The sequence below is a fragment of the Camellia sinensis genome, chromosome 7, assembly GCF_055761805.1.
Source record: "Camellia sinensis isolate YWXY chromosome 7, ASM5576180v1, whole genome shotgun sequence".
In the NCBI taxonomy this organism is placed as follows: Eukaryota; Viridiplantae; Streptophyta; class Magnoliopsida; order Ericales; family Theaceae; genus Camellia; species Camellia sinensis.
Window position 1 is genome coordinate 113,651,987 of NC_138967.1, and position 6,500 is coordinate 113,658,486.

Sequence of the window (6,500 nt, forward strand, 5' to 3'; positions counted from 1 at the left end):
GTCCCTCTAAATTGAGGAAATAAGGTGTGTGCTAAAAATTGGAGCGAACGGAGGTAGTTACGCGGTCCCGAACCGAGGCACACGGCCGACAGCTCTGAAAATCGGAAACCGGGCTCCAAATGGGAAACATGGCCTACGACCACGAAACGTAGCCTACGGCCACTGAGAGATGATCTACGGGACCTCTCCCTCCCTTCGGGAAAAGAAAACAGAGAAAACAAGATCTGGTTCGCAAACCGAGGCAAAGCACAAAAGAGCCTCGAAGTCTGGAGGCAAGGCTCGCAGTCGAGACTCTGAAACCTCAGAACGAGCACAATATGCAACATCACCGAGCGCTCAACTGGTGACGTCTAAGTCTTAAGGTCGGTCAAAAATGGGGTGTCTACAATCATATTTATATGAAACGTAACGTGACACCAACATAAACTAGCAACATTTTCACATTTAATTTAAAAAATAAAAACTCATTAAGTTTGCGAAACATAACGTGACACGTTACGTTACGTTTATGTAGTTACGTTACGTTTATATAGGTGTCACGTTACGTTACGTTTATGTAAGTGTCACGTCATGTTACGTTTATGTAGAATCTTGTGGAATACATTTCTATCTAAATAGGACTTGAGACTCTATAAGAAATTATACAGGACTTAGCCTACTATAAGTATCTGAAAGAGAACTTATAAATAAGTCTCCCTAAAAATAACATGCGATAATTATTAATCATAGTGTGTAATGTATTAATTTGAGTTAAATTCCAAAATACAAGATAACTCAATGACCGAATTGGTAGGATTAATTGTATGGATTAAATTGAAGTTAAACTGCATAGGAAAATGTCAAAGAACAAGTGCAAATGTAATTAATAATATGCACAATTTTTTTTTTTTTTTGTCAATAGTTAGGAGAGTAATTATATTATTAGAAATATTAAATAGATCACTAGTCCATAATAATTAGAAAGTCGAGTCAACAAAATCTAACAATTAATCTATTTAGCCAAGCCTAACAACTACTATTAATTACGTACAAATATATATATATATTGTCAATAGTTAGGTGAGTAATTATAGTGTGATTCAATTTACATTCAAAAAATTATTCAATATGCCTAATTTATCAGTATTCTTTATTACATTATTTGGGGTTATAATTTTCAAGATATGCACCCAAATAATAAACAAATCAATTTAAAAAAGACTCCGTCCATCTTTTCCTCTCTTTCCTTACTCTCACAGTTGGCAAATACTAAAGAAGAAAAGTATATTGTTTCATCCCCATAAGCAGGTACGAAGAACAGAGGCAATACAAATCCACCAAGCTATTACTTACCTTCGTGCTACCTAGATTCAATTAAAATGATGTGGACTTCATGATTGGTTCTGATGATTGTGGTGGCTAATGTGGGTATGTTCGTTGCCATCATGTTCGTTAACGATTACCCTAGATTGGTTCTGATGATTTTGGTGACTAACGTGGGTATTGAAGGGGGTTGTGTTGCCAAGTTTCTTAGTAGATTCTCATTCAAGCCTCTCAGGGGAAACCTTCTCTTCAGCCCATCTTCTTCTACGTAACGTTTTCTTACCTATCCATCTTGTGAATTTTAGTTTTGATTCATTTATATTTTTATCAATTTTTGTTAAAATTCCTGGTAAAGAGAATCCATTCCAATCGTAGATTGAAGAGAGAGAATGTTTGTGGGTTTATAGAGAGAGAAAGTGGAGAAAGAGATTGAGGAGAGAGAGAAGGTTTATGGGTTTGTAGAGACAAAAAGAGGAGAGAAGAAATAATGATGTTGAAGATAATGGTGAGCCTTGGTGGGGTGGATTGAAATTTTGAAGTGAGGAAAAAGATAAAGAAAAAATAATTAAAACTTGGAGAAGAAGACGAAGAGACTTGAATATGAAGAATACGTATAAATGAACAGGCACAACAAAAAAAGGAGTTTTATGGAGCCAAATGCACGTAGTGGATACGATTCTACGACGCATAAGATAACGTCATATTATGGCCAATCATGAAAAGTTATTCACTTTCAACGGCATGCCGTGTTACGCCGTAAAAGCCTTTTAATAGCAGATCTTATGAGTCGTGTTTGATTTTTCTACAACTATTTTTGCATGCCATTAAAAACCCTTTAATAACGGATCTTGTGTGTTGTGTTTGATTTTTCTACAACTACTTTTGCATGTCGTTAATTCTTGGGACGAATCATAACACTCCTTGTTGGTCGTAAAATATGTAATACAACAACTCATTATGCCTGTGTAGAATATACAGTGTTTTTTTTATTTTTTATTTTTTTAAATTCAACAGGTTCTATTTGACCAATTCTGTACAATCACTCAAACATTACAAACAAGTATCACAAAATATCAATCAACCACCAAAATATTGTTTGAAACATAAAAAATAAACTATATCCATAAATTATAAACATTCAACAATTATCCATACATTCTAAACATTCGAAAACTATATCCTTAAGTTCTAAACTGTTCAAAAAGTTTAAACCATCCAAAATTATGCATATCTAAGTTTCTAAATATATCCAAAACTATTAAGAGATTATCTAAAACTACCGGCAACAATTCCTATAGCAATTGCAACTGCAGCAAACCCACTTGCTCCCATCACAGGGACAAGGGTGCCTAATGTGTGTGCTAAGGCACCTAAACCTGCGGCAATAGCTAGAGCAACTAACCCTATTGCCAATAAAATATGAATTCATTGGGAAAAAAAACACTCATATCATCTGATGTTAAATGCATGATATTTGATAACATTTTAAGAAAAATGCTATTAAAAAATGTTATTAAATTATTATTATTTGTAGTGGGGATATGTTACTTCTTTTGATGTCTAGTCTAAGATAATTCAACCATCTAAGCTTGCAACTCTTATCACATTGCTTCAAACCTGCATTTATCAAATCAAAACTAAAAACTAAAAAATAAATAAAGAGCAAAAGCATAGATCTAAGTGAAACAATAAATGCTGAATGAGTAGAAGAAAACATAAAGAGGGAAAAAGAAGAAGAAGAAGAAGAAAAGGTTCAAGCTCTCTTTGGGAGGTTTCTTCATTTGCCTTCTCCATGAGACTTTGTCATAGTGAAGTAAAGAACAACTAGTAAACTATACTACAAAGTTGTGTTATAAGTGAATGTGATATCACTACTACAAATATAGATAAAGATCACACTTTTTTAGTGTGATGTATGTTTTTTAATCACACCTTTTAAGTTTTATTAAAGTGTGGTCTTTAGGAGTGTGATTAAAAATGATCATTTTTAATCACACTTTTTAAGTGTCATTAAAAAATGCTTTCATTACACATTTTAAGTGTGATTAATAATATTTAGATCACACCTTTTAAGTGTGGTTAAAAACATTTAGATCACACCTTTTAAGTGTGATTAAAAATATTTAGATCACACCTTTTAAGTGTGGTTAAAAATATTTAGATCACACCTTTTAAGTGTGATTAAAAACTTTAGTTCACACCTTTTAAGTGTGATTAAAAACTTTAGATCACACCTTTTAAGTGTGATTAAAAATATTTTAATCACACCTTTTAAGTGTGATCTTTGGAAGTGTGATTAAAAATGATCATTTTTAATCACACTTTTTAAGTGTGATTAATAACATTTAGATCACACCTTTTAAGTGTGATTAAAAATATTTACATCACATCATTTAAGTGTGATTAATAACATTTAGATCACATCTTTTAAGTGTGATTAATAACTAATAAAATCTGTGATAAAAAAAAAGGTGCTACATATTTGAAAAATTATCAATATTATTTTTGTATGCACATTTGAATAATGTAATACACACTATATACTATATTTTGAATCATAACCACATATTGAATAGAATAACGTCATATATTTCATAAATGAAAATTAAATATTCAAAACTATATACAAAGGAATTAAATAAAAAAAATTATCTGTCCTTACATATATTAAAAAATGAAAAAACTTAAAAACTAAGTTCTTTAATTCTTGGACCATATTTTGCATCTCTCCAAAAAATTTCTGACCTGAAAAATGAAAACACAAATTAATTCAGAAACCGCTGATGCATATGAATAAACTAAAAAGTTAATTCAGCAAACCAAAATAAGAACATTAATCATTTCTACTTGATCTTAATCATTTTGGAAGCATAAAAATGTAACTTAGAAACACAGATGGCAGCTGCAAACACACAAACCATTTAAACATGTGTATTTCATAAGCAATGTTCTAAAAATAATAATTCATTCTAACTTAGTCTGCATTGTTTCAAGGTAATAAATCCTCTGCATGATGACTTGAGTGATCTCGTGAATTAGTTTGTCATGGATTACATTGTAAAGAGAGAAACCACCTTTACATTAACACCAAGGATGCAAAATATGGATGACCTTTATAAAAATAACCAAGTATTCAACAGAACTCTACTCTGAAAATTTACATTGTACACTTATACAGGTTCTGGTCATATATAACTTTAAACAAAGTTTCAAAGGAAAAGAAACCACAAATGTGCCAATAACATTAATTAGAGCTTTTGAGTTAAATAAAATCTTGGTAACAGAAAAAAAGGATAAAGTGTATAAAATTCTCTGGAAAGAGCAAGAATGAAACATTAACCAGAAGGCAAAATCTCAACAGGTAAAATTCCTGCATATGCCCATTAAACTACATCTTACTCAGGCATGTGGATAGCAAAACATAAAGCCTTTATGCAGCACATACATATCAAAAAATTATTAATGGATATAGATGCAAAAGCATAAAATTAGTGTTTGAGAGAGAGAGAGAGAGAGAGATAAGCATGTTTAATCCACCAGTTAATTATGAAGAAGAGATTCTGTAAATCAAATCCACAACATACTTTCGTGGTCTTAGCTTCTTTTCAGCTTCCTTTGACCGCATTTTAACATGGTTTTTAGTCGATTCATCCAAGACACGCTGCACATTCAGCTTGCGCCAGGCACACCCTGATTCAACACGCTGCACATTCACCACTTTGACGTTCTTCATATATATCACAGAGGTCTCCCAACCTGAAGTCCTTACCACCCACATCAATAACCTGATGCAATGACAGACTGCTTAAAGCTATGATTGATAAATTACCAAAAGGTCAAAACCACAAGAGATTAATAACAAACACAACATTGATGGCCATCTTGTTGCAATTGCAAATGTCATGGAATCTAATTAGTAGTAACGTAGGAGATATGATATTATAAATCTTCACACAGATTATGAAAAAAGGAAATTGGTCAGGGAAGTATCTAAACAAAATGCTGTGTGGTGACACTGTTTTTGCAGCTCAAACTTAGAGCAGATTCCCATCTTCAAAAAAAAAAAAAAAAACAGAGGCAGTTGCCAACAAAATGTGCTTGTGCATAGTTGTGTCTATGTGAGGGAGAGAGAGCTCTTGCAATAGAACAACAACCAGAAAGTGGCCCTTGCAATAGAACTCTTCTACTTTAGAACTATATTCAAGTTGGGATGAAAGAAAAAATAAATAAATAAAAAAAAATAACAGCCAAAGACTTGGACCAGAAAATGTAATTATGTATACTTGATATATCTGAAGTGATTCAACCAACTAGAATATTGGAAACTTATTTCCCACTTGTTGATCACATCAATGATTAAAATTAATACTGCTTTTGCCTAGGAGAAAAAACAATTATAACTAATTAATAGTGCATTTTGCCAATCATATGAGTATCAACAGCCAAGTTACATCAAGAACAAATTAATCATGTGGAAAGGATACAGAAATTATGTCCAGACAACATCCATAATAAGATAAAGAAGGTTTAATGCACTCCTAAGAGGTAAAATGCTAATCTCACTCTATAATCAATTGCCGAGGTTTTCTAAAAATAGCTATCAAATATTTTGTCCTAACCTTTATCATCAAGAAAATTACGCTTTATAGGCCAAACATTTATGAGATCAAAGATCATAAAATCAGCAAGTAAAAATATGATAATATCCCAAAGATTAGGCATAAATTAACAGCATAGAAAATATACAAATGGACAATAAATGATATGTGAAGGAACCCGTTATGTGCTCCTTTAAGTTAATGAACCTGCATAACAAATTACACAGAAATGAACTAGAAAGTAACCATAAGTTGACCAACATTTAGCACCCTAAAATAATAGCTTCACACATAAAATGAGAAATGGTTCATTGTATGCATAGAACTCAAATGGTTATTCCACCAGTTTTCTGGACATATTTCATGCATAGAACTCATCTCAATGTCCTTTATCAGATTAAGCCAGAATGTAGAACTCTACATTGTTGTATGCACAAATCATGAATTTTTCACAAATGATAGAAAATGAAGTGTATTCAACAGGGAATCAAGTGAAATTTAAGGAAACATTTTAAAGGAAAAACGATGGAATGAAACTTCTGAAAAACTGGTCCGTCTGTTATGTAAATGCATTAAGTTTGTGTTTCCATTACCTAATAA

General features: G+C 31.9%; 1 long non-coding RNA gene across 1 annotated transcript; it reads right to left on the reverse strand.

Moving 5' to 3' along the window:
• Nucleotides 1-3,870: 3,870 nt before the first annotated feature.
• LOC145794741 (uncharacterized) lies at nucleotides 3,871-6,278 on the reverse strand. Its single transcript, XR_014334683.1, has 2 exons — nucleotides 4,887-6,278; nucleotides 3,871-4,047 (listed from the first exon to the last, which is right to left on the reverse strand). It is a non-coding gene; the product is annotated as an uncharacterized LOC145794741 (long non-coding RNA).
• Nucleotides 6,279-6,500: the final 222 nt, after the last annotated feature.